The sequence below is a fragment of the Rattus norvegicus genome, chromosome 13, assembly GCF_021556685.1.
Source record: "Rattus norvegicus strain SHRSP/BbbUtx chromosome 13, alternate assembly SHRSP_T2T, whole genome shotgun sequence".
Taxonomy (NCBI): Eukaryota; Metazoa; Chordata; class Mammalia; order Rodentia; family Muridae; genus Rattus; species Rattus norvegicus.
The window spans coordinates 65,742,211-65,767,438 of record NC_141546.1 but is presented as its reverse complement, the minus strand read 5'-3'; the positions used below and the strand labels follow the sequence as shown (position 1 = coordinate 65,767,438).

The window sequence follows — 25,228 nt, the reverse complement described above, 5'->3', positions numbered from 1 at the left end:
GGCAGCTCCAGGCAGTTCATGGCATTACTCTGGGGAATTGTTGTATTCCGTAAGTGACTGTTCATCTATCCAATATCTATTTACTAAATGTTTAGGAAATGGAAGACACATGGCACCTGATGATAAGAATGGAGGGACATTCGGGCAGGGTGTGGCTGATTTACAGAAGCCTATGCTGAAACAGCAAAGGACAACATCACCAGAGGAAACAGAAAAATATATCTAAGAGCAAGGACAAAGGGAGAATCTGACACCAGAGAACATAGCAGAACTCTGAGCCTTGTGGGGAGGGGAACTGGAGAAGCTCCCTGAGGGCTGGCTGGGGGGAAATGAACCCAAGGGTGGTAAAGAGAGAAAAAGGAGACAAACAAAGGAGATCCCCCACCTCGTGGGGTTTGTGCTTAAAAGCTCACCCTGAGGAAGGCTCAGGGCTACACTGGGATCCTGAAAACTCAGTGTAGTCGCCAGCCAGCTAATAAAGACTTCCATAATCGCATGTCCCAGCAGCCCTCTCTGGTGAGTACCCAACAACAGGGACACCATATCTGTTAGGTCCGATGGGCCCCACAGATGGGCCATCGTTCAAAGCAATGGTCTCCTGCAAGGGGGTGGGGCATGTTGCGGAGGCAGAGGAACGTCTACCTAAGGAGACCGGTTCCTTCCTAAGAAAGTGACACCAGTGATAAGAAATAACATGATTGCTTTCTCTCAAGGCTTACTCTGAGAATAGAGATTGGGGGAGGGGAGCACGAGAGAACCTGGACTCTTAGGTACTGTGGTGCAAAGAATGGGAATGACAGAACGTAGGCCTACAGGGTGATGAGGAGAGTAGGAAGATCCACAAAGACAATGTGGGGAGAAAGGGAGTGGGGAGTTTCTATGGCCAGAACTGACTACTACATTCATTGTATTCCAGCTTTCCTAGATTGAAACTTCCAGGGTGCTCGAAATCAGGCAGTTTAGTTTCTCCCCACCCTTTAGTATCAGGAAAGAAGTCCCAGTAGACAGATTTCAGTCTTAAGTCTGCGATGTATTAACCTTACTGTATTAGGCAGGGTCCTTCCTATCTAATCAGAGCTTGCCCGGGGGGGAGGGGGGGGGTGGTGCTGAAAAGGGCGGTGGACAAGAATGAAAAAGAAAATCTTTGCCCTTATCGAACTTTAGTTGGGAAGGAAGACGAAAAGATTACTAACCGATGGGAATACCGTGTGACAAGTGCTGTGAATGAAGTAAACACAGGTCACAGAGCTAAAGCGGCCAGCGAGAGTGGGTCGCACACTGATGAGGTGTGGAAAGGGTGTCTGCCGTGAACCTGGGAAAAGCTGGGCTGTCTGGTGACCGGAGTCCTGACGATTCCGGCCTTCAGGCTGTAAGGGGAATGTGATTTATTTTGAGAGCTTAAGAAGTTATTAGGGCCTTTAAGGCAAGAGAATTAAGAGGTCTAGGTTCACATTTCCACAATGTCATTCTGGCAGTTGCCTAGAAAGTGAGGAGGGGGGGGAGTGTGAGTCAAGTTTAACTTTCCCAGTTGTCTAGAAAGATAAAAATAGCTTAAGTGATAACAATTAATTAATCCCTTCCTATCTTCGGGAGTGAGAGATTTTTCCCCTGGGGACTATTTATTTGGCAAGTTTTGAGTAAAAGTGGTGGAAAATGTATTACTGACTTTATAAGTTTTCTAACTGTAGAATGGGCCGTGAAGAAAGCATTGCAGTGCTGTGTCTTGTGCCCGTCACAGACTCCACAGTTCGCCTCTTACCATCCTTGTGTTGTCGAAGATAGATCCTTTGATAATATCTCTACCGGTCCATCTATTTTTGACACTTCTCAAAGTAAAAGTACATTATTCCCAAACACTCCAATACTAACAGTTTATCTGGTGAGCGGGTGTAGCGGCAATCCCAAGACGGCGCCCGGGACTGCTGCGGAGTCTTAGGACTAGCACCTGAAAGTAAGCCACGCCCCATCGTGAGAGCTGCTCAGGCGCACCATGACGATAGATCAGGCCATGTGACCTGGACCTATGAATGGAGGTTACACAGACTGGTAGGTTGAGGCGGAGTTGAGGGAGGTTATAAGGGAGTGCGTTCGGGGCTGGGGAGAGAGAAGAAAAGAGAGATTGTTGCTGCTTGTATGCTAAAAGGTTCCCTGGTGTCGCTCCTTTCCTGCTGGTCCGGGTTGGAAGCGACAATCTGGGAATCCATGGGTTTTAGAACCCCCCTTTCCCTTTCCCCCTTTCATAATGTGTGCTTGAAATTTATCCATTGGAATATGCCATTCAATATGCTTGACAAAAGACAGGCTGTGCTCACGCACCGTTCTCTGTCCCTTTCTCCGTTCTCTCCCTTGGGCCTCCAGTGATGCATCCTGGTATGTTTCGTATTGCCTTATGGGCTTTCAGTCTTTCTATTTTCTTCAGGTGGAGCGATCTGCCAGCAGCTGAGTTCATTTCCTATACCATTGACACCTGCCACTGCTGTCTTTCATGAATTTTTCTAAAATTTCTGTTTTATACTTCTTGATTCAAGAATTTCTTTGTTTTTTTTTTTAATCATAGATTTCCCTTCTGCCAGATCTTTTTGCACTTTAGTTTATGATGAAAATGCTTTTCTTTGAAATATTGTGCAGCAAAGAGCTGCTTTGAAATCCTTCTTTCCTGATTTCAGGAGCTGGGTCAGTAATCTTTATTGATCACCTTCAGGTTTGATAGGGTTCATCTTCTATCTCACTGTACACAGCACTTTTCTGGATTGTGTATTAGATGTACAGATAATACTTTTATGTGTTCTGGATCCCATCTCCCTTTTTTTTAGAAGAATACTATTTATCAACTGAATTTGAGAACAGTAAAGTTTACTAAAATTGTTAATTTTGCTATATGGTTTTATAGTAGTTTATTTCTTTCCCACGGTGCGAGCAGGATCTGTGGAGAGATTATGATGCCATTTTGCTTCTAACTCAATCTAGTTTGATTGCTTGGAATCTGCCCTGTACCTGTGTTGTTCACAAGTCAGCCAAAGATTTGGGCAGAACACAGCTGCTGAAACTGTGGCTCTCTGTCTGTGGCTGTCACATCCCGTGGATGCCTCTTTTCCTTCTCTAACAATGCGGATCCCACAAGCTCAGTCATAAGTCTGAATGTCCTAACCAGGTTCCAGCTACATAGAATTACACAAACCGGTGGACTGCCCTCAGGTTCAAGGCTGACGAAAGAGAAGCACTCCTTGTTAATGTCCTCAAAGTGCCTGCGCCCCTCAACTATCTGTCTCCTTTTCAGCTATTCCACGGTGCCTTCGGAAACAGTTTTTATTTTGTGCACAATTTAATACTATTATCTGAAGCTGGTCCAAAAAGTCACCTAGTTAAACTTAAAATTTTCAACTTTTATTCTCAGAAGTATACACATATCAGCTCATTAATTTTCACAACTCAATTAATATCTTAAGTTGTTGTCTTAGTTACTTTTCTATTGTAGTGATTAGATACTGTGAACAAGGCATCTTACAGAAGGAAGGGTTTATTTGAGGATTATGGTTCCAGAGGGATAAGGGTCCATGACCGTAGTGGCAGAGGAGCTGGGCAGCAGGCAACAGACAACAGACGGGCAGCAGGCAGGAAGCAGCAGGCGGCAGGCAGCAGGCAGCAGGCAGGCAGGAAGCAGCAGGCAGCAGGCAGGCAGGCAGCAGGCAGCAGGTAGGCAGCAGGCAGGCAGGCAGGTAGGCAGGCAGGCAGGAAGCAGCAGGCAGCAGGCAGCAGGCAGGCAGGCAGCAGGCAGCAGGCAGCAGGCAGCAGGCAGCAGGCAGCAGGCAGCAGGCAGCAGGCAGCAGGCAGCAGGCAGCAGGCAGCAGGCAGGCAGCAGCTGAGAGTGCACACCTCACTTCACAAACAGGAAGCAGAAAGAACTGATTGGGAATGTCATGTGGCTTTCGAAACTTCAAAGCCCACCCCAAGTCATATACTTCTTCTTGTAGGATCATACCTCATAATCCTTTGAATACATCACCACCATATGGGGACCAAGTGTTCAAATGTCCAAGGTGATAGGGGACATCTCCTTTATACCCTCATGGCTTGACTGCAGTATGGACAAAGACTGATGCTTGGAGGAATTGAGTCACTTTCAGATCATATTGCTGGTGAATACAGAGTCTGGAGAGAGATCTTCTAGCATTTCTTAAAGTGTGACGTTAGGGAACACCCTTATAGAAGAAGGGGAGGGGGGTGACATAGGGGGCTTATGTCCAGGAAACTGGGAAAGGGGATACCCTTTGAAATGTAAATTTTAAAAAATCCAATAAAAATAAAAGTGTGAGGTTAGTGGTAGGCAGAGAAGGAAACAGACAGACATGAAAACTAGGAGTTTTATGATTTGAATGTGGAACGTCCCCATGGGCTCATGTATTGGAACACTGTGTGTAAAGACTCTGGAACTTTTGGGGGGAACCTTGCTGAGGAAAGGGGTGGGCTTTGAGGTTTTATAGTCTCACCCCACTTTTGGTCCCTGGTCCCTGCTTCCTCACTGTTCTTGCAATGTAAGTAACCAGCCTTCCTGCCACCATGCCTTACCCATTGCGATGGACTGTGTCTCTTCAAACTGTATTAAACAAACAAACGAACAAACAAAAAAACCAAACCCTCCCTTAAATATTCTTGTTAAGTATTTTGTCACAAGAATGAGTAAACAAAGACAAAGACAAAAACAAAACCCAAAAAACAAAAAAGCAAAAACAAAAAACAACCCAAAAAAAAACCTACTGCACTTAGGAAATCAATACGTTCCTGAGATGTGGAGAGACTGAGTCTGAAGGAGCGGTGGGGAGGAAGAGTGTAAGCCGGTGTTTAAGTTCGAAGTTCTGGAGTTGCCAGAATACAGAACCTGGAACTTGGGGGGGTTGGGTGGGTTCACCCCGGAAACGCAGCCTTCACAGTCATCAGCATACGAATGTCCTTTCCAGCCACTGGGTTGCACAGAGAGAACTAAGGCAGAAATGCAGAGAGAGAACAGATGGCATCCCCCACCCCACCCCCCCGCCCCGGGACATTTAACTTTAAAAGTGGCAGAAGAATTTGGCAAAAGAACCCAAGAAAGAGCAGCCAGCAATTCTGAAGGAAAAGCAGGAGAATGCAGAGTCATGAAAGCCAAGAGAAGAGAAAATGTTGAGGAGAAAGAGGAGGGAACGTGTGAAACTTTGCTGGGGGATGAGGGTGGTGTTAGAAAGATGAGGGCAGGATGTAGGGAAGCCGTCAAGGGAGAATGAAAGTCGGGTCCCCAGACAAACGGGAGTGTGTTGGGAAATCAGTGTTTGGATGCAGGAGTGGAGGGAGCAGGGCCTGAATCTTCATTTAATAAAGTTTGTTGTGGGTTGAGAGTAGAGGAAAGGCGGGGGGGGGGGGGGGGGGGAAGTTTTATGTAAATAGGAATGATAAGGTCAAGAGGGAGATGCTTATCAACCTTAATCATTAACCCAAAGCAGTCAGTTTGGCTTTTCTATGTCTAAGTAAGAACAAAGTGGGACTTGCCATTCTGCACCTGACTTGTTTCATTAATGTAATGTCCTTCAGTTTATCCCTGTTTCTGATCTCAGAGAGGTAGAGAGAGAAAGGCGGTTCCTGGAACTTGGGAACGGGTGGAGGCAGGAGGAGGAGGACAGGGTTGCTTGTGGTAGAAGGGTAAGGGCGAGTAGAACCAATAGCCTCTAATATTCAGCCACACGGTAGGATGACGGTGACTGAGAATAACTGATTACATGCTACCCGTGGCTGCTACAGACGGGAATTTCAAATGTACCTAACAGAAAGCAATGACAAATGTCCGAGAGCAGGGTCAACTGCCCCAATCTGATCCCCACACGCTGTAAGCAAACATCTATCACAATGTCGCACTGCGGCCCACACATATGCTTGCTTACTGCGTGCCAACTGAGAATCAAAGCATATCTGAAGGTAGCTGATTTGGGCAAATCGTTGGATTGTTCTGGAGTAGCAAATGATGTATTCAAAACTGCTCTCCAGAGGGCAAGACGTCCTGAAGCAGTTTTAGAAATAGGCCTTTTCTAAAGTTATGGTTCTCAGGAGTCACTGTGTGTATCTTACAGAGTCACCTCCTGATAGTCAGGGTCCACATGGCCTCTGGCTTCTTTAGAGGGTGTTACATGACGCTGGATGCTCAATGGGTGCTTTTCCTAAGTGATTTCTTTCCTCTGAAGTGTCAATAGATTGTTTCTGTCCGTCCTCTAGACCTCCCTCTCCGCAGTTTTGAAAACTGATGGCTAATGATGAAGTATTTGCTGTCGGAGAGGTTCCAACACGGTACTCAATGGAAACAAGTTCGTGTTGGGGGCTGGAGAGATGAATCAGCAGTTAGGAGTGCGTGCTGCTCTTGCAGAGGACCCGAGTTCACCCACATCCCCTGGCTCACAACAGCCTTTTTCTCCAGCTCTAGGGATCTAATGCAGTCTTCTAACCCCTGCAGGTACAGCACTCATGTGCGTAACTTGTACACACAGGGTATAGGATAACGGTGTCCCATAACAATGAGTTCTGTGCTCAACATTAGCTACGACAGGGCAACTTTAAATGAAAAGAAAAGAAAACTTCAAAAATGAAACAGCAGCTGGAGAGATGGCTCAGCGGTTAAGAGCACTGACTGCTCTTCCAGAGGTCCTGAGTTCAATTCCCAGCAACCACATGGTGGCTCACAACCATCTGTAATGGGATCTGATGTCCTCTTCTGGGGTGTCTGAAGACAGCTACAGTGTACTTATATATAATAAATAAATAAATCTTAAAAAAAAAAGGAACAGCATGTTCCTTAGTGCCATAGACATAGCCAGTGGCAGACTTCATGTCTAACATGGGCAGGGTCCCAGGTTCAAGACCAGCCCTCTTACAAGAAAGACCAAGGAAACATGCAAACCTCAGCATATACTGTAGAATTTCACTTTTGCAAAAGTGATGCACGAATATTCATAGACTTCACTCAACCATTTACATATTGATGGAATGAAATTCTTTTAAATAAAATTATCAAGGCTTATTATGAAATAATAAAAAAACCCAAGAAAACAGCCATGCAAAACCAGGCAAAAACATTTTCAAACCCAAAGAACAGCTCTGATCATTTGCCAAGAGGATAGCTATCAAATCCAAGTGTCTCACGTGGCAGAAGCATTTGACTGACTTGAAACTTAGTTCAGGCTCAGACTGCATCCAGCTGTCTTCCTGTTCTTTTCTAAAAACCCCTGTGGGTTTTTTTTTATGAGCCTGTCCTTCACAGACTCTGCTTTTCCTCTATGCTAACAATAACAGCTCAATTTCCGGACGCATTTCCACAAGCGACTTCTTAGGGCCCTGCCTCTGAACAGTTTTGCCAGGCGAACCCGATTCCTTCCCTCTGGTCTTTGGAGTCTTGAGCTCCCTGTCAGCCTCGGGTCACAGGTTCGATGCCTGCCTCTGCAGGACAAATGCCTCTTCTGGAGTGACAGTGTTGTCCCTGTGTGTCCACAGCGGCCACTGGCTGTGATGTGTCCTGACACCCTCCTGCAGTGGCCTGCCACTTGGAACACAGAACCTTGGCATGCCTCCGTGTCTGGCCTTTTTTGAGATTGTCCCTCAAGGGCTTCATAAGAAACTGACAACTGTGTTTACTTTGTGGCTGGGGAGAAAGTCTTTAAAAATCTCAATTAAAAAAAAAAAAAAAAACAAAACAAAAAACAAAAAACCCAAACCTCACAACTTAAAAGATTTTTTTTTTTTTTTTTTGCTGTTGGCTCCCCCCCCCCTTTAAATATCATGGAGAGTGAAGGAGTTATAGATCATTTATTTATTGTGTGTTAAACAAGGGTCCTTCCTTCCCCCCTCCTCCTCCGGTGTTTAGTGCCTTCCCAGACTACCTTCAAGGTCCTTCCTGAGTCTTAACCACCCAGCAGTTTTCCTTATCATCCTGGCCTTGGGAATTTGTCCTTTTCTGTGCTCTGATAACACACGAGGTCTGCAGCAGTTCTCCAGAGGCTGGCTGCTCTGCCTATCTAAGTTGTGTCTTTACGGTTAGACTGCTGGCTTTGTTCTTTTACTTTGTTCAAAGTGGAGCTGATGCAATCCTAAGGCCTAGAAGCCTGGCTCCAGTGTTGCTCCGCTCCGTTCTTTCAGGCCACTTGCCCCCAAGGTGCCTTAGGGGCCACCTAATTTACATCCCAACACGGAACAGTGAAGTGGTCAATTATTTATTTAAACCCGATTCTTAGAAGAGCTGCAAGGTACTGTGAAAATGCCGGATCTCACAATGGAAGTTTGGGGAAAATTTCTCCTAAGAAGCAATAGGTGAGTTTAGATTTGAAAAAGGAGTAGGCCTGAACCACTTCCGGTCTGGAGGAGTGCTCCGGCAAGAGGAGCAGCATGTGGGTGGGCTCTGAGCTGGCAAGAAGCAGGGGGTATTGTACCAGGACTGTACTGGAAGGACGGAATACAAGCAGTGGGAACACAGCTCTGGTGAGCACAGGGCTTGCAAGAGCCGGGCTTCTGTGCCGGCCAGTTTTCTATTGTCCTGCGCCCGTTTTCCAGAGAGCTGTATCCAGGCATGCTAATCATTTAGAGAACATGTTTCAGGCACCAAAATAAAGTGGTTTGGGGGTCAGTGATGAATCACAAAGACCCACTCCGGAAAGCAGAAGCTGCCTTAAGCCTTAACACATTTGACTGCGAGGATTTAGTGTAAGGAGCTGTGAGGTGCTAGATAAGGCACCGGAGTAACGAAAAGCCGAAGAGGGAGGTGCAGAAGTAAAAAAAGAGACAGTAAAAGCTGCTGCCTCTTAAGACCCGAGTCAGTCGTAAGCTTTTTCCAGTGCTTCCCTCTCTCTTATCTAGTCCTTCAGAAACCCCTATTTTTAGGATCCTGGGAGTTGGGGTGAGAGCTTGACATTAGCCAGCAGGAGCTATGTCTGAGGGGCTCTGGAGCGCTGGGATTCCCAGCCAATGCTAGTTAGCATCTGCATTTACCACAGAATACATTCAAATCAATTCGAAGAGTTCTGGAAATAAAGCCGGGAGGCTGAAACCAATTGCCCATCACAGGATGGAGGACCATTGCCAAGGCAAACAGGTGAAACGCGGAAGGAGCAATCTCTGAGTCTCCCCCTAGCGGCCACTGTTGGGAGAAACTAACCGGGCGTCGCCAACGTGCCAAGCCAGGTTTCACCTCGCAGAAACCTTTCACAAAGCAGAGGATGAAAAATAACATTCTTATGAGTTTTTAGAAAAGACTCATAGGATGAGGAGGACAGAAGAAGGCCAAAGAGGGCACTGAAAAATGGCGACAGGGACGAGAAAAAACTGTCGGATCTCAAAGTGCTCTGAGACCGTGAAACCCACCCACACACCCACTGTGATAATAGTAATAGTAATAGTAATAGTAATAGTAATAGTAATAGTAATAGTAATAGTAATAATAATAATAATGTAACAACAAACTGTTAGAATCTGAAGACAAGTATTGCTAGAACAGGAAACTCTCGAATGTGACTTTCATTTCTGCCTTTCCGTAGCAGCTTTGGAAGCTGGAGTAGAAAAGTCACTCCATGGACTTTTTGGCGTCATAAAGATAGATTCTCTGTCTAATGAAGAAACACACAAAACTTCCTTGTTGGTTTATGCTACTTCAGTTGGGAAGCACGCACACGTGTGTTCATTAAACTGTATGTATTTATATCCACTTAAGCACATATATTTTTAAATTGTTCGTAAGGAACAAAAATCTGAGCTCTCACTGTGGGGCTTAAAGCTGTTGGAAACAATGACCCAGACGCGTTAAAAGAAGAGCACCCCAAGAAGTATGTTTGCTTTCACCTCCTGAAGGACCTTACCATCTACAGCTCCCCTGCCTGAGAACTACAGGGAGAGAGAGCAGGTGTCCCTCATTTTCTTGAGGATAGTTCTACACTCCCTGCCTGCCGTAGGCTTCCGTTGCTGTCAAAGCCAAGCAGAGGGTCCTGTCCAGACGAAAAAACACTTCCCTTTCATCTTTTTCTTTCCTCTGCCCTTTTTGTTTTTATCTTTCTTTTTCCCTCCCTCCTCCCCTCTCCACTCCTCCTTTCTCTCCTCCTCCTCCTCCTCCTCCTCCTCCTCCTCCTCCTCCTCCTCCTCCTCCTCCTCCTCCTCCTCCTCCTCCTCCTCCTCCTCTCTTCTTCCTGTCTTTAGCATTTAGAGAGTCTTGAAATACATGACGGGAAATACCAGGTAGGTTGGACAGGCAGGGGAATTTCTATAGGCCTGAGGTGTACTATTTGATGACACCTTAGTTTTTTGGTTGGCGACAGACAGTTAGTGGTCTGTCAATTTTGCACCTTCTAAAAGACTTATCTGTTAGTCATAGATACAGAAGTGGGCGAGGGATTGATATTGAAAAGTGGCAAAGGTAACCCGTAATAAAGTTTAGGCTCTGGATCTGCAGTATTCCAACCTCCCTACAAACTGATTTAATCAACCTTATGTAAAGTTCAGTTCTTCCAACAAAATTCCATTTATACTATACAGTGCAAATTGGCATTAAACTTCTGATTTTCCTGCATCAGCCTCTTGGGTCCTGGAATAACATAACACACACACACACACACACACACACACACACACACACACACACCATATATGTGTATATATATGTATATCCTGCTATGCCTGTCTCAGAGACCATTCTTAGTCTCTGCTCGTAATCTGAAAGCTATTCACACCTAACCCATAAGCAATATATTACACATATCTCTCAGTGCTTATAAATAACATTCCTAAAAGTAACCAAGACTGGGGCTACAAAGATGGCGCCGTGGACAGGAGTACTTGCTGCCTGCAGAGAACTCGGGATTGGTTTCTTTCCCTCACGTGGTGGTGCGCCACTGTCTCTAACTCTAGTTGCAGATGATGGGATGTCCTTTGCTGGCCTCCATGAATATTATACACACGGTGCACAGGCAAAACATTCATACCCCTAAATAAAAAAAATTTACAGCCACAAAACTAAGGCAGGAGGACTGGGTTGAGTACAAGGATAGCCTGGGCTACAGAGTGAGAGCCTGTCTCAAAAAGAGAAATGGGGGCTAGGAGTGGGGGAGAAACTTAAATTATTGTTTTGATACCAAGTTGTCTGGATTCCAATCAAAAGCAAATTGATATTTTGGTCAGCTGCAGCAATTCTAACAAAGTAACTTGGCGATTCATTAGATCCATAGAGACAGTAAGATTTGCCACTTGGTTTGAGATGTACTCTATTGAAGGCTGTGTTTATGTGAAAGGTTAAGTGTGGATGGCGACTTTGACAGGTCCTCTTGCTTGATGTCCATGCACAAGCACTTCAGTTCTTTTCTTCCAACGTCTGCACTTCTCCAGAGAACCAATAAAGTGAGTACTTTGGTGTGAAGAGAACTCTAGCCATAACCTATAACCACAGAATGTCATGTGAAAGAAGCTTTGAAATGTTATTGATTGTTCAAATGGGCTCATCTGTCTAAGACTGTCATTTCTTGGACACAAGTCCTCTTACTACCTGAAGTAATTGTTGTTGTATTTTACCCGGTCTCTCACTGAGTGTCAGCATTAGAAGGCGACAGTGCTTCAATGGAAGACAGTTTGTCCTGATTCCCAGTTCCTCAGTAATGGCTGTCAACTTCATCCTGTTTCTAAAATGGACACAGTTCAGAACTGCCAATAATTCATTATTCTCCTGGAAAAGCAAAACGTTTTTATCAAGCTTACAAAGAAAGTTGACAATAATTATGTTTATTTCTCTGAAAATACAAGCTTGTTATTAAAGTTTCTCAGGTCACCTTAGGCATTAATTTAAAAAATAAACTATTCGTTACTTACGTGTTTCTTTGTTAATGGTGGTGTTAATGTGAGAAACAGTCAGAGTGTGAACACAAGTACATTTTTGGTGAGTCTTGAGCGTTAGATCTACTGTAGATTATGGATTGATTATGAGGTGAGAGACTATCCCCAGATATCTCAGGCACTCCATGTGCTTGGCCACCAAGAATGGAGAATAGATCATATTGTAGAGTTCCTCACTTTAACACTAGTGCAAGCTAGACAGCTCTCTCATTAGCTTAGCAATGTGTGAAACACTTGTCAGAATTAAGGACATGTTACTGTTTTTAAAGGCACTTACCAAAGTCCAGACCAAATGAAGAAGCGAAAGCCAGGAAGAGGTCTGTGTCTTTGTTGATAATCCTTAACAAACCCTCTGGAACCTACCCACACTATTATGGTATTTTAGCAGTGTCCCAAGGTCATCTGCTCTCTGCTGTGACTTTCTTATTAGGGGCAGCCTTTCTTTCCTTCTTTTTTCTTTTTAATAGAAATATTTATTTTATGTGTATGTGAGTACACTGTTGCTGTCTTCAGACACACCAAAAGAGGGCATTAGATTCCATTACTGATGGTTGTGAGTCACCATGTGGTTGCTGGGATTTGAACTCAGGACCTCTGGAAGAGCAGTCAGTGCTCTTAACCGCTGAGCCATCTCTCTAGCCTTTCTAACAGGTTTAGTGTCTTCCCTTAGCTTTCCTAAGTTTCTTGCTGCCCAAGTCCTATGTAGCTAGTCTCTAACTTTCTCCTAAACACTGTAAAACTGTTATGGTTCAGAAAGCTATTGTTCATGAAAAGAAATTGCAGGTGGTACACTGGGACATGCTTCTCACTATCAGCATGACATAGTAATCACACTTCCTCTGTCCCAACTATGCGAATCTTACAAGCTTCATGTAAGTCCTCAGGAAAATGACTTCAAAGTTCTTTTCTCTTTTGGAGGTAAACCATTCATGCAGATTCCTATAACAAGAAATGTATTTCAAGTCAATTCTGTAGACAGCCTCAATATGTGGTCTAATACGCCTTTTTAATGGTCTAATCTAGTTAAAAATCCAAGTAATAGTCATGGGACTTTTAAAAAAAGTATCCTTCCCTCTAGCAGAAAGTCAACAAAACACAAAGTAATTTCATGATGGGTTCATATATCAGGGAAAATAAAAGCTGTGTCATTGTACTTTTTGTAGCTCAACACATTTGGAAAGCCCCTAACAATTGCCCTTGGTAGAGCAGAATTTTGAGATTAGGTGTGAAACTTTGCAAAAGAGTCATTTTCCAGTCTGTGTCGTTGGAATATTGCCACTGGGCAGAGTTGAGGCTTAAGCTCCAAACTTTCCCTTAAATTGTGTAGAATCAGCATCTCAGGCGTAACACAAAGGCTTGTAGGTCAGTTTCACATTATCTGTAATCTTTGGGAACGGCGGAGGCTTTCCTAGAAATGCTTTGATGTGGCAACTGAATATGTGTCTGTGTTCTAAGACAAATGCAGCAGGGACCAGCAAGGAGACGACTGAGGTGGACAAGCATCCCTGGGCATCCAATGCTTAGTCACTGTGACAGGTGGCTGCTGAGAACTCAGGCCAGCAGTGACAGACTTCGTTTCTCTTTGCTTCCTCTGTTGAGTTTGGGCTGAGTAAGGCATCATAAGAAGGAGAGCTCAGAGCAAACGATGGTTTCTAAGAGGAGAAGCTGACTTTCCTGCTAAGAAAGCATTCCGTTGGCTCTCTGAAGGAGACATGGTGGGCTTTGTATTCTCAGCTGATAATGAAGTTTCTATCAGAGACATGTGGTTCGACATGTTAAGGCGCTCAGACTTTCCTCTGACATCCCGCAGTTAGGCTGTTTTTTAATCTTCACATATTTGTGCAAAGGTCTTACCATTCCACATTTTGTTTACTGACACCCATGTCTCGTTTCCGCTCCAGCCCTTGCCTTGCCCCCGACTGGAACACCCCAGAGAGACAGAAGGGGGTGAGGGGACACAGGGAACACGCAGAACAGTTTGTATGCTGAAAGATTCATATCTTTTATACTCATAATATTCAATTTATATTTGAATATTTGAAGTTTGACAGTAATGATTGTGGTGGCAACAGAGAGGAAGTGAGTCTAGAAGATAATTAAAAAGGAATAAAGAAAGGACGTTCTCTGCTGTGCAAATTCCGATTTGTATTTTGAGCCTGCCAATGAATCCGTCTTTTGATCTTTATTTATTTATTTTTTTGCCATTTTTTTGTAATTGTTATTTACTGTGCCCTTTTTGGATTTATTTTTTTTTTTAAAGATTTATTTATTATATATGAGTATACTATAGCTGTTTTTAGACATACCAGAAGAGGGCACCAGATCTCATTATAGATGGTTGTGAGCCATCATGTGGTTGCTGGGAATTGAACTCATGTCCTTTGGAAGAGCAGTCAGTGCTCTTAACCACTGAGCCATCTCTCCAGCCCTCTTTTTTTTTTTTAAAGATTTATTTATTTATTCCATGTATGTGAGTACACTGTAGCTGTCTTCAGACACACCAGAAGAGGGCATCGGATCTCATTACAGATGGTTGTGAGCCACCATGTGGTTGCTGGGAATTGAACTCAGAACCTCTGGAAGAGCAGTCAGTGCTCTTAACTGCTGAGCCATCTCTCCAGCCCTTGGATTTATTCTTAATAATCCGTTTGGGAAATTGTACATTGTGCTACCATTAAAGTCCATCTTCACTTAATGACGCGAAGTGGAAAGTACATTGCGTTGTGATCCTCACACATCGTGGCTCCACTGCAGAAACAAACTTGATCCTAGCCTCCTTAATGCTGAGGAAATGTAGAAAGAAGGAGGATAGATTTGGTGAGAATTGCAGTGGCATCCTGAGACTTGAAAGTATGGGAAAGACTCACTATTTTAGTATAAGGGGCTCTTTTTTTCTCTCTGCAAAAAGATTCTCAGTAGTCAACAGATGAGGGAAATAAGGTGAAATCTTTTAGGAGTTAAAATTATCAAACCTGAGCCTAAATATGTTAGTTCTATATGGAAGCTAAACTCAAGGAGGAGGTATGCAAGACAATAATAATGGACAGGTGGTGCTTAACCTGTCTTGGATAGGAGATGGAAAAACTTGAGGCTGAAGAGGTGGCTCAGTGGTTAAGGACACGGGCTACACTTGCAGAGGCCCCATGTTCAATTCCCAGCACTCACATGGCAGCTCAGAACCATCTGTAGCTCCAGTTCCAGGAGATCCAATGATCTCCCCTGGGCCTACACAGGCCCCAGAGGCCCCAGGCACAAGGCACAGATGTGTTACACAGATATATGTGGTGGGTGAGACAAACATAAAGATAAAATATAGTAAAAGCTTTTTGGAAGAGATGATAAAACTTAAATTAAGGCACGTATTAGAGGTAGCTGAGAGGAAGAGTGATTTAAAAGGCTATTGAGAGGTCACAAATGAAAGGACAGAGATTAAATGCATGGTGAAGGGAAAAAGAACCTGGAGAGATCCCAGATGAACCCCAGATGAATAATGTCTTAGAGTTTCTATTTCTTTGGTAAAACATCATGATCAAAAACAACTTGGGGAGGACAGGGTTTATTTTGCTTACACATTCACATCACCAACGGAAGTTGGGACAGGAACTCCAAGCAGGATCTAGAGGCAGGAACTGAAACAGAGGTCATGTAGGAGCGCTGGCTCCTGGCTTGCTTGCCCATGGCTCCCTCAGCCTGTTCTCTTATAGCAGTCAGGATGACCGGCCGGGGTGTTACTTCCCAGGAAGCTAGGCCCTCCCACACCAATCAAAAAGTACCCTCCTAAAATATTTGCCCACAGGCCATCTTTTCCGAGTTGAGGTTCTCTTCTCAAATGTCTCTATCTTGCTTGTGTCGTTATAAAACTGGCCAGTAAAATGTTTTAGGAAACCATTATGGGATGGTCTTTTCTCATAATGGCAAAAGAGCTACAGTATAATTTATATCGAAGATAATAAATTCAGCTTGGGCCGCTCTTAGTTTGCAAGCTTTGGAATTACCTAGATCAGTGATTCTTAACCTTCCTAACGTTGTGACTCTTTAATACAGTTCCTCAAGTAGTGGTGATTCTCCAACCATGAAACTATTTTTGTTATTACTTCATAACTGTAATTTTGCTACTGTTATGAATCATAATATCGTAATATAAATCGTTTTGGAGATACAGGTTTGCCAAAGAGGTCACAACCCTCAGGTTGAGAAACACTGACCTAGACGAATATACTCAATGAGAACTTAAAAATCTGACACAAGATGGAGCCTATACCTGACACAGTTAAAGTAGCCAAGAACCTGAAACTAGATAGGTCATTGGACCACCTAGTAGGGGAAAACCTACCATTATTCTGCTAAATGAACACAGCAATAAAAACGACAACAACATATTGTTACACGCTTAGGTCACTCAACCCTCATCAGAAAGGCTTCTTCTTGCAATAGATAGGAATCCACAGAGACACACAACCAGGCCATGTGCAGAGTAAGAAACTTTGGAGCACTCAGTCCTAAATGGGATGTGTTTACCAAAGTCCTCCCTTCAAAGCTCAGAGAGCCCTGGGGAAGAGTAGGCAGACTCTAAGACTGTAAGAGCCAGGGTGGTAGGTGACACTAAGGAAGCTGTCTACCGCACACCACGGGACTCATACACATAGGAACTCATAGAGACAGTGTGGCCGTGCACATAAGGTCTGTGCAGGTTCGAGTCAGAGAGAATCCCAGTGGTGAGAAGAAATTGACATGGAGTTCAACCCCTAAGCATGCCTCATACCCAGGAGTAGTTGGCCAACACATAATGTGATTTTTTTTTAAAACTGCCTTTTTGTTGTTGTTGTTGATTCTGATTTCTTTTCTTCCTTCCTTCCTTCCTTTCTTTCTTTCTTTCTTTCTTTCTTTCTTTCTTTCTTTCTGTTTGTCCTTTCTTTTTCAGAGGAGGGAGGGAGAAAGAGAGAAAGAGGGAGAGAGAGAGAGAGAGAGAGAGAGAGAGAGAGAGAGAGAGAGAGAACATGAAGCTGGCTTGGTAGGGAGGTAGGGAGGATCTGGGAAGAGCTGGGAGGGAAAAATCTGATCAAAATATATTGTATAAAAATTAAAAATAGGGCTGGAGAGATGGCTCAGTGGTTAAGAACACTGACTGCCCTTCCAGAGGTCCTGAGTTCAAATCCCAGCAACCACACATGGTGGCTCACAACCATCTGTAATGAGATCTGATGCCCTCTTCTGGTGTGTCTGAAGACAGCTATGGTGTACTCATATATAATAAATAAATCTTTTAAAAAAATAAAAATAAAATAAACAAAAATTCCAAACCAACAAATAAAAGGGCAATCTGAATGGCGGAACTAGACATGAAAATGTCTGACAGAGGGGTGATGGTTGAGACCAGGGAAATGTGCAAGATCACTGAGGAAGACTAGATAGGGTAAGAGTCACAAAACACCAAATCACATATAAAAGAGAGTCTCGAAAACAGTGCATTGAGTAGGTGAACAAGGCTGGAAAACCTAGGAAGGAAACAGGGGTGCAGTTGCTTGAGTTGGGTCTGGTTTGTCCTTCAAGGGTTCATGTGTTAGAGACTTGATCACTAGCCTCTAGGACTATTGGGGCATCATGGCATCTTCAGGATGTGGAGCCTCCTAGCAAGAAATTATGCTACTGGTAATGTGCCCTGGAAAGGATATTGGGACCCTAGTGCCTCCCATTCTTCTTTCTTCCCAGTCATCATGAAGGGAGCAGCTTCATTCTATCATAAGCCTTTGCTGTGAAGTTCTATTTCACCACAGAGCAGTGGGATCAACTAACCATGGACAGACACCCCTGAGAGTGGGAATAATGCTCACACTTTCTTTTACGTCACTATCTCATGTGTACGTTCTGTTGACTGGAACTAACACCACTGCATCAGTACCTACTTTCTGTTGTAGAAAACTGGTGTAAGCAGCCTCGACAGATACACAATCCTGTGTTGAATGAGGATTTTTCTCCCAAAGACAGTATTAACAAATATTTTTAAAGCATGTCAATTTCCTTAGTAATTAACTGAATGAGAGTCATAGATTTAAAGTTGAGATTGACAGAAAGTAGAGGCTTACATGATAGCAAGTTCTGTTCGCGGTAACACTGTTAGAGGACACGCTGACTGGCCTAGCCATTTGGGAAAGCAGTCTGAGCATAGAGGCAAACCTGACCTGTACGTGCCAGCAGAGCCAAAGCATGTGTTCTTGTCAGTCGTTCTGTACAAGCCCATGAGATGTCATAGACTAAAATACTGAACCCACACTTGTCTGAGGTAGCGGGCAACCAACTATCTGTTACTTGAAAATGAATGAAGGGTAGGTAGGAATGGAATAGACTATCCCATTGTAGCTAGAAATCATGACACACAGGAAAATGGACACACCCCACAAGTCCTAGTGTTGAGGGGAAAGAAGAATTTAAACACTCCCTTATCATTCATATAGATTAAATGTGTGTGTGTGTGCTGAACTGAGAACAGGACCCCCGTTGAAGGAATCAGAGAAAGAACTGGAAGAGCTTGAAGGGGCTCGAGACCCCATATGTACAACAATGCCAAGCAACCAGAGCTTCCAGGGACTAAGCCACTACCTAAAGACTATACATCGACTGACCCTGGACTCTGACCTCATAGGTAGCAATGAATATCCTAGTAAGAGCACCAGTGGAAGGGGAAGCCCTGGGTCCTGCTAAGACTGAACCCCCAGTGAACGTGATTGTTGGGGGGAGGGCGGCAATGGGGGGAGGATGGGGAGGGGAACACCCATATAGAAGGGGAGGGGGAGGGGTTAGGGAGATGTTGGCCCGGAAACCAGGAAGGGGAATAACATTCGAAATGTAAATAAGAAATACTCAAGTTAATAAAAAAATAAATAAAAAAAAGTGTGTGTGTATATACATATATACCATCTATATCTACATATACATACACATATACATATGTATATACATCACATACATATGCATATGCATACACATACACATACACACATATATAATGTGTGTGGCTTTTTGAGCTGCATCCATATCTGACCCACATTAAAGAACTGGGAATGGTGTCCTCCCAGGAGGAGGGAAGTGAGGATGAGAAAAGATTACAAGATCACTAGTTTCCTAGTAGCTTCTTCGTGTGCACTTCACATTGGACAAGCCATAGTTTGGTGCATCCTTTCTCCATCGTATCATTGTCCTCCTGCTTGAGCCCTTCTGCCCCCCGCATCCCCCTCTATCCTATTTCACCTCCACTCTATTACTCCCTCAGTCTCAGCTCATCCCCTTTCTGTCAATGGCCCATTTCTAATTTCCTAGCTTCCACATGTACTCCATGTTAAACAAACAAAAGAAACATTTTCGAAGCTGAGGCCTTCATAAAAGAGAATGCGTGAAATCTGTCTTTTCATTCCAGGTGACATCACTCTATCGTTTTTCTAGTTCCACCCATCTACATACAAACTTCATTCTTTAATTTTAATTTACAGCTGAGTAATATCTATAATATATAAATATATTTATTATTATATTGTATATATAAATATATTACTATAATATCTTACATATACAATATAATTATATATAAATATACATTTATATATGATATAAAGATATAATATGTAAATATATAAGTATCATATAAATATATTTTATTAATATATTGATAAATATATCATATAGAATATATAAACATAAATAACATATAAATATATATTTATTACATTTTCATTATCCATTCATTAGTTGCTGAACATCTAAGTTGATTCCATGTCTTAGTTATTGCTCATAGAGCGTCAATGAACATGGATGTGTTTCTGTATTAAGATATAAATATAGAATATACATAAGAAGCCTTAAGGTGTGCTCCTGGAGTGGTATAGTTGGGCTATATGTGTCTCTGAGAAAACCCCTAACTGGTTTCTATAGAAGGGTCTTCCCTTTCTTGACATCTGCACCAGGATTTCTTGTCATTTGTTGGTATTCCTGATGGTGGCCATTCAGACTGCAGTGAAATGGAATGTTAATGTAGTTTAGTCTGTACTCATACTTCGCTGATTTAGGATAGCATCCCTCTTTTTAATCTTTTCCTAGAGTAGAAGGTTATGCGAGATGTGAGAACCTTGGCTGGATTTGGCCTGCAAAAATAGGTCTCTAGAAAAAGGAAACCTCGTTATTTATTTTTTTTTTTTCAGAGCTGGGGACCGAACCCAGGGCTTTGTGCTTGGTAGGCAAGCACTCTACCACTGAGCTAAATCCCCAACCCCCTAAACCTCGTTATTTTTAAAGAACATCTAAATGTCATATATCCCAGAAGGAAAAACGTCTAGTGAAAGATTTGATTTCAGTGAAACTCGCTGAACTCTTCGGCAGGAAGTGGGAAAGGTGGCCGGAGAAGAGAGCGGGGATTTCCATTAATTTACTGGCTCATGGCGGGTCCCAGGGTGCTCTGAAATCGGTCACATGAAAGGCTTTTGCAGTCTTGAGCCTGGGGAAGCCCCTGAATACTGACTGAGCTCTGGGCCATGACCAGAGCAGTTTTCCAAGAAGTCTGACGGCGTGAATGTGGGTGGCCTCCGGAATGTCAGGAGACAACTGTACTCCATTGTCGACACAGAGCACCAGCTTTGTCAAGCTGCAGCCTGGCATCTGCAGCATGTACATATTTGAAAAAGTGACAAACAATATCCATGTGTCTGTTGGTGAGAGGAAGCGAGGTACAAAAGGCACCCAGCACAATAATAAAAGGTTTTCACATTTTTCTTCAGATGCAAGGTTCTAATGTTTTTATGCATGCATGGACCTGTTTGTTCCAGTTCTGTGCTTTGTATCTCCATGACATCCCTGCTATTTAAAAATGTCATTTTTGTTTGGTCTCCAGAAGGAGTTGTTTCTCCCTCCGACATTTACATCTGTGGACTTATTTCTGTGGCTTGAGGGGCATTCGATGTTTATTTTTTTTTTTTAATTAAAAGAAACCAAACATTTAAACATCCCAAAAATGTGTACCAATAAACATAACGAAGAGACATTATAAAAAGCTTAGTTCCATAAGATGTTTAGCCATCAAACCTATTTGTGTTGGGGGGGGTATATAAAAATGTAAATATCTTCAAAGAAGTACGCCACAGCACTGAAGAAATAAACGAATGAGTAAGCAAGCAAGCAAACTTCCGAACTGAGTTCAAAGCAACCCGTTTCTCTTCACATGCAATTGTAAAATTTTGCATGCATTTTTCTTTGCAGGCCATTCTGTGTGAGGACTTCGGATTTGTGTTCCAACTCTCTAATCTACCCACCCTAAAAGTGCAGGAAGAAAGTTCTGGGAATTCCATCAAAGTTAGGGGCATAACTTGAGCTTCCAACTCACTTAGACTTCTAACTGACAGAAAACTCCAAAAGTACAATGGAGAAGAGTTTCAAGAATGACACGGGAATTAACTAACTTTGGGCAGATTGAGCTTAAGATCTCTGTTGAATTTGTATAGCTTTTGGTTAAATGCTTAAGTGATTGGCCGAAGGGGACAGAAGTATGGGTGGAATTTCTATTTGGAAGTCAGGTGGTTCACCGAGCTACTGTAGGTAAGGTAATTCTGCCTAGGTGGTAATTCAGTGCATAGACAGGGAAACTGAGGCACAGAGAGGTTGAATGAGTACCATGCAGGACACAGAAGGTGAACGGATGGGTTCTTATCCCAGACCCAATAGGAAGCAGTAAGCACCAGTCTCTGAGATGCTCTGTGGTTTACCAGGAACTTGTTGGAATAAAAGACCACACAGACTGGACGCTAAGAAAGAACCGAGTCTTCTTCAGAGTTTCCCCTTGCGTGCTTTGCCCAACACCTACAGGAGAGGCTTTTTAAGTTCAATGCCCTGCCCCTGATCCCTTCTCTCTAGTTTATCTGTGTGGCTTTCTTATTCTTTATCTAGTTATGTCCTCTAAGTGAACTGAGGTTTTTTTCTCACAGCAGTTTCTCACTCTAGCCTTACACTTTCCAACATCTTCAGATGTAAAGCATTTCTCCTTAAGTTTTTAATTAAGGCAAAGAATTCATGCTGAACAATAAGCTCATTCCTAAAAGGAAATTTGAAGGGCCAACTTCCAAAATCAGTTCACCCATGGAAAGGTCTGTGAGAGATTCAGCGATGGGAACTTAGCAAAGAAATGTATTTAACTCCTGCCCAAGTGATGATGTAGGGAATTATTTTTGGGGTTCCTTCTAGTCCCTCACGAGCAGCATTCATTCTCAGAGTGCATACACACATCCATTCATCCATTTTTTTTTTCATGCAACACCTTTACTTCGATCCTTGTACATACTAGGTACTGTTTATATTCTGAAATCCAATGATCTCCAAAATATAAAATATCCCCATTACCAGGAGTCTTTGTTTCAAGGTCAGGTTCAAGTTCAGCTCCCCAGGTCGTTAAAGCAAGCTCTGGATCTTTCCTTTGACTGCCTATTGCGTCTGTCTGCTTGCCCTTCTACTTTTTTCTATTTCCCTGTCTATTTGGTCTATCCATGAGAGATAACTGTAAGAGTTCTCTCTCTGGGACACCAAACTCCGGTTTTCCAGAGCTGTCACAAACCTAGTACTACAAACAAACAGCTTAACAATATCAAGAGTCAAGGTGACTTCAGGAATGGCGGTCACAGAGGCTCCAAGTGAAGATTATGCTGTTTGTAGTGTCTAAAAGTCATGATAAGGGTAACCATAACTTCAGTGTTCTTTTGAGGCATTGCCACCAGGCAGAGAACAGAGAAACAAGCACAGGCTTCCCAGCAGAATTCACCACGTTGTTGCTTCCTTCCAAGGAAACTCATTGAAACTCATCTTGTTTTCTTCTGGTTGAAAGTATCCTCCTTTGGGGTGTGAGTGTGGGAATCGTGCAAAAAAAAGGGGGGCATTGAGTAAGTCTGGAGGATAAATTACATAGCATCCAGATAATATATAGAGACTTAAATAACTGCTTAGTTAACCTTTAGTGTTTCAAAACCAGAGAAATGACATCTGACTGCATTACAGAGACTTCAGCATTACACTTGGTTGGGTGCTTGTCTTCTGTAATGTATTGTTGTGCCCAAGTTCTGTGGTCGCCCTCACCTCCCAGCACCACTGTGACATTCCATTTGACTCCATTTAAAGTCCTAATGGATAAATGGCCTGGGTCCGGACCTGGCAGGCTATTTCTCATGTTCCCTAAGAAAACATTGCAAGCCTCCTCAGAGTCTTCCAAGACCGGGCATATGGAACACACATTTCAACTTTCTAATGTGTCGCAACCTTGATATAAAATGTTAGCAGGGGCAGAGAATATCACTTCAACACTGCTTTCTTTATAAACTCCGTTTGTGCTGGCTAGTTTCACTCCCATAAAGCTATTGCCATAAGCTAGAGTCATTTGGCAAGAGGGAACTTCAACTGAGAAACTGTCCCCACCAGATTGGCCTGGGGACAAGCCTGTGTGGTATTTTTTTGATTGGTGTTTGATGTGGGAGGTCTAGCCTACTGTAGGCAATGCCACTTGGGGTGGTGGTCCTGGGTGCTCTAAGCTTGAGGAGGGTCGAGGCAATGATGTAGAAATGTAAGCTGAGAGACACACTTTTCTCCCAGAGCTGCTTTTGGCCTTGGTGTTTTTATAACAGCAATTGATACCCTAAGACACCACCCAGCTATATAACTGGTGACATAGGTCTTAAGGATGTCACAGGGAAGGTGTCCTGAGCCAGGGAATGACTGTTCTTTCATAACTTAGAAGATATTGGTAGCTTAGTTTTCATTTAGAATGTCACTAATCAATTTACCTTAATCTCTTGTCTGAAAAATGTATTTATTATTCCTAAGACTTTCATACAGGTACGTGGTCTAAATGATCTAAATCATTTTTTTTTTTTTGGTTCTTTTTTTGGAGCTGGGGACCAAACCCAGGGCCTTGCGCTTCCTAAGCCAGCGCTCTAACCACTGAGCTAAATCCCCAACCCCCTAAATCATTTTTTAAACTGTATCCCTCTTAAACAGTGAGCTCATGTAGGCTGGATAATTGGTTTGATTGTCTTATTTTTCTCTTTGGTAGAAATGTCTCAAGTTCTAAACGTGTATCTTTGAAGCAGTCTTGAGCCCTTGAATACTGCAGAAGGTATTTCCCAACCAATAGGTCAGAGCCAGACACCCTGACTGTGTCTGTGCTTCTCAGTATTTATCCCCAGTATTTTTCCACTTTGAATTTCCCTCTATCAGCTATAACAGAATAGGCCGTCACAGTGAAATATATTTGCATTTCAGCTCGGGCTTCAAGTTTCAGACAAAGCCACCATCTGAGTTCTCTTGCACAGTGGTTTACTAATCTCTGTCCTTGAAGTTCATAAATTAGCCTGCCCTGTGATTTCCTCCTTGTGATAGCCCCTGGCTGTTTTCACTGCCTTCACAGCTACTGGTAAGCAGCTGCTCTCCCACATTCCTACAGAGTAAACAGGAATTTGGTCCCTGGGCAATTGGATGCTTTCCAGAGTAAGAATTTGAGTTATTCATGAGGTTTGGGGGCTGGCTTCGACTGAAACCAGACTGTTTTCACAAGGGAGCACAAGGACAAAAGAATTATGAAAGGTTTGAATCTCGAGGATTATTCCTTTCAAGTGAGTGATAACCTCTGACTCTTCTCCCCAAACAGTTTCTCAACCCTCTCTTTTGGCCCCTTCCTCTACCTCACATTTCACGGAGGTTACTGGAAGTTCACCGAGGAAGCTACCTTGAAGTCATGCATTCCTTCCAGATCACGACTCGCCTAGACAGATGTGCACACGCTAAGATATAATGTGCTGATAAAGTTTTCAAGATTAAAGTTTGATGAGACTGTGAGGGTAACTACCTCGGTTACAAATAACTCAAAATAAACACTAAGAAAATAATGGAGAAGAAGACATATTTTCAGGGAGGAGTGTGCAATACTCTGAATTTTGAGATGGCGTTTTACCGGTGTGCCTTATCAAAGGAAAAATTAATAAGCTTAAGTTTTAAAAAGGCAAAGGACTTGCCTATTCATTATGTTTGAAAATGGAATAAAAGAATTCATTCTAGACTTCTGGTAACCGGGCAACTAGAAGGTGCATCTCCTTTGTAATGTCACTGAAGGGGTTGTATATAAGCATTGCCCTTCTGGTGTGAACTACACTCTTCTCAAGGCCCCAGGATGATATCATTCTAAAATCTAGGCAGCATAGTCTTTGACAGTTAGGTGTTCAAGTCTCAAGAACAAGAAATACTACTTAATTGCTTCAGTTTACCAAACACCAGGAGGGAATGCTCAAAAGACAAAATTTTAAGAACATTACACAGTTTGATTTGTACAAATATTTTTTAT

The 25,228-nt window shown here is 43.0% G+C and overlaps 2 long non-coding RNA genes across 2 annotated transcripts in view; one reads left to right on the top strand and one right to left on the bottom strand.

The window, feature by feature from the left end:
- Positions 1-249: 249 nt before the first annotated feature.
- The window catches only part of LOC148001668 (uncharacterized), a 51,117-nt gene continuing 26,138 nt past the window's right edge, over positions 250-25,228 (top strand). The window contains exon 1 of the long non-coding RNA XR_015636004.1: positions 250-516. This is a non-coding gene — a long non-coding RNA (uncharacterized LOC148001668). The remainder of the gene's footprint in view (positions 517-25,228) is intronic.
- Positions 3,500-4,830, bottom strand: LOC148001669 (uncharacterized). Its single transcript, XR_015636005.1, has 2 exons — positions 3,980-4,830; positions 3,500-3,902 (listed from the first exon to the last, which is right to left on the bottom strand). It is a non-coding gene; the product is annotated as an uncharacterized LOC148001669 (long non-coding RNA).